This window comes from Neomonachus schauinslandi, chromosome X (assembly GCF_002201575.2).
Source record: "Neomonachus schauinslandi chromosome X, ASM220157v2, whole genome shotgun sequence".
In the NCBI taxonomy this organism is placed as follows: domain Eukaryota; kingdom Metazoa; phylum Chordata; class Mammalia; order Carnivora; family Phocidae; genus Neomonachus; species Neomonachus schauinslandi.
The window spans coordinates 113,859,981-113,863,437 of NC_058419.1; the positions used below are offsets into that span (position 1 = coordinate 113,859,981).

The 3,457-nt window shown below is 38.2% G+C and overlaps 1 pseudogene; it reads right to left on the reverse strand.

The window, feature by feature from the left end:
* Nucleotides 1-2,926: 2,926 nt before the first annotated feature.
* LOC110572542 lies at nucleotides 2,927-3,248 on the reverse strand (annotated as a pseudogene).
* Between the last annotated feature and the right edge of the window lie 209 nt (nucleotides 3,249-3,457).

Below are 3,457 nucleotides of genomic sequence, written 5' to 3' on the forward strand. Positions count from 1 at the left end.
TTTTTAAAAAAACCTTGGAACTTCCTAAGTGAAGATATGATAAAGTGGCTGTCCTTTGTTATGTTAATGAGGTGGATTTTTGAAAACACCTAAGGATGGGGGCTGGTTGCCAGGGAAGCCAGCCATGTGATTGGAGGGTTGGAACTTTCAGTCCCACCCACTAACCTCTGGGGAGAGGAGAGGGGCTAGAGGTTGAATCAATTGCCAATGGCCAGTTCTTTAATCAATCATGCCTATATAATGAAGCCTCCATAAAAACATGAAAGGATGGGCAGGGTTTGGAGAGCTTCTGGGTTGGTGAACAAGTGGAGGTGCTGGGAGAGTGGTTAGTTTGGAGAGAGCATGGAAGCTCTGTACCCTTTCCCCATGCCTTGCCCTATGTATCTCTTCCATCTGGCTGTTCCTGAGTTATATCCTTTTTTTTAAGATTTTATTTATTTATTTGAGATAGAGAGAAGCAGCGAGAAGAGAGAGCACGAGCAAGGGCCAGAGGGAGAGGGAGAAGCAGACTCCTCGCTGGGCAGGGAGCCCGACTCAGGGCTCGATCCCAGGACCCCACGATCATGACCTGAGCTAAAGGCAGATGCTTAACCAACTGAGCCACCCAGGTGCCCCAAGTGTTTTTTTAAAAAATATTTATTTTCTTGAGAGAGAGAGAGTGGGTGCTGGGGTGTGGAGGGGCAGAGGGAGAGGGAGAGAGAAAATCTTAAGCAGAAACCCCGCTAAGCATGGAGCCTAACTCTGGGCTTGATTATAGGACCCTGAGATCATGACCTGAGCCAAAATCAAGAGTCAGACACTCAACTGACTGAGCCACCTAGGTGTCCCTGTGTGCAGGTTTTTTTTTTTTAAAGATTTTATTTATTTATTTGCGAGAATGAGAGAGCAAGCACCAGTGGGGGGAGAGGCAGACAGAGAGGGAGAAACAGGCTCCCGGCTGAGCAGGCAGCCCGATGCGGGGCTTGATCACAGGACCCTGGGATCATGACCTGAGCCAAAGGCAGATGTTTAACGGACTGAGCTACCCAGGTGCCCCTGTGTGCAAGTTTTTATGTGGACTTACATTTTCGTTTCTCTTGGGTATATACCTAGGTGTCAAATTGCTGGATCATATGGCAACACAATTTTTAGCTTTTTGAAGAATTGCCCAACTGTTTTTCCAAAGCAGCTGTACCATTTTATATTTAGACCAGCAGTGTATGAGGGTTCCAATTTTTCCACTTCCTCTGCAACACTTGTTATTGTCTATCTTTTTGATTATAGCTATCCTAGTGGGTGTGAATTGGTATCTCATAGTGGTTTTGATTTGCATTTCCCTGATGACTAATGATCTTGAGCATCTTTTCATGTGTTTATTGGTCATTTGTATATCTTCTTTGGAAAAGTGTCTATTCAAATCCTTTTCCCATCTTTTTAATTATTAGTCTTTTTATTATTGAGTAAGAGTTTTTTGCATATTCTGGATATCAGTCAGATATATGATTTGCAAATGTTTTCTCTTATTCTGTGGGTTTATTTTTGCTTTTTTGATGGTGTACTTTGAAGCACACAATTATTAATCTTGATGATATCTGATTTATTTTTCTTTTGTCACTTGTGTTTTTGGTGTTATATCTGAGAAATCATTCCTAACCAGAGGGCATGAAGATGTATGCCTGTGATTTCTTCTAAGTGTTTTATAGTTTTAGCTTTTACATTTAGGTCTACAATCCATTTTTTTTTTAAGATTTTATTTATTTATTCATGGGGGGAGGCAGAGGCAGAAGCAGGGAGCTTCTCTGCAGGGAGTCTGATGCAGGACTCCATCCCAGGACCCTGGGATCATGACCTGAGCTGAAGGCAACCACTTAACCAACTGAGCCACCCAGGTGCCCCAGTATATGATCCATTTTAAGTTAAATTTTCTGTATAGTGTGAGGTAGGGGTCCTACTTCACTCTTTTGCATGTTGTCCCATCTTCAGATGTGGAAAACGACTATCTTTCCTCCACTTGCCATTCTTGTCAAGAATCAATTGACCATAAATGTAAGGGCTTATTTCTTGACTTGAAATTCTAATCCATTATTATAAATATGTATATATCCATATGCCAGTTCTACAGTTCTGTCTTGATTACTGTAACTTTGCAGTAAATTTAGAAATTGGGAAATGTGGGTTTACCAACTTCGTTCTTCTTTTCCAGATTTTTTTGGCTATTATGTTTGTTTGTTTTTTGCATTTCTATATGAATTTTAGGATCAGTTTGTTAATTTCTGGGAAAAAAAGGCAGTTGGGATTTTGATAGTAAGTGCATTAAATTTATAGATCTAAAGAATACTTTCAGAATTTAATGAAAATATTTGCTAAACTGAATTGTTATTTTCTGATACTTGAACTTTATCCATTCTCATGTAAACTGTTACTATGTTTATTTTACTTTATTAAGTAGAGTAGATCTGTTAAGACCTTTGCTGATAGCACATTGGCATTGATTTATTTATAACGCACATTTCACAAATGTGTTAAATTTTCCCTCCCTAATTAGTTCAATTTACAATAGTATAGTTTTATAGACTATGTATGGAAAGGCAAAGGATGGGGAGAGGGTGATAAGATTTGTTATAAAAGTACCAACACAGCCTGGTGATGAAAGGACCTGTCTTTTGACTGTATATTTGTGTTCCAAAATGTTGTATTTCATGTTCTAATGTGCTTCATCAAGCACAAGATGTTAAATAGATTGGTAGTTTTTGTTGAGTTTTCCCCATAACTATGTAAACAGATGTAATGAATTTTAATGCCAAAAATTGTTTTCAGGGAGATTAAATTTCTTTTTTTAATCAAATATTATGAGATTGAGAAGTGCTGTTTTAATAAAGAGTATTTTTTTTTTCATTTTGAACATAACCTCAAAATCTTACTGTCTTCATAAAACCAAATATGAAGCTTAGAACTGGATCACTTGGCCCTTTCTCTTCTTATGTCCTCCCAATTCAAAATTCTTGCATCTCTCAATAGCCAGCATTTTCTTAGATCTGCAGTTGGGTTCAACACATTCAAGCTTCAGCACAATTCTCTTTGTAGTTTTAGGTTTTTTTCCAGAAAATCGGCTTAGTGTGCCAATCATAGCCACTCTGCTTCCTGTCATAATGCTACTTTCCCTGGGCATACAGAGCATCCTTGTCCTTCTTGTATTGTGTCATTTTGTGGGGTTGGTGCTTGCCACACCTCTTACAGAAAGTCCAGCAGGTTTTAGGAACATTCACCATGTTTGCAAGAGCACTATCAGCAGGGAAAAGCAGTAATGAATATTTTGAATGAACCCATTATAATTACCCCCAAACTCCAGAAAAACAAATGTATTTGAATGAAAAACATAGTTACTTTTAAGAATCTAGAATTATAAACTCAGAGTATGTCTCATGTATATCTGAGATTATGCTAGATTTCATAAAGAGATTGCCAGATCAAATAATTT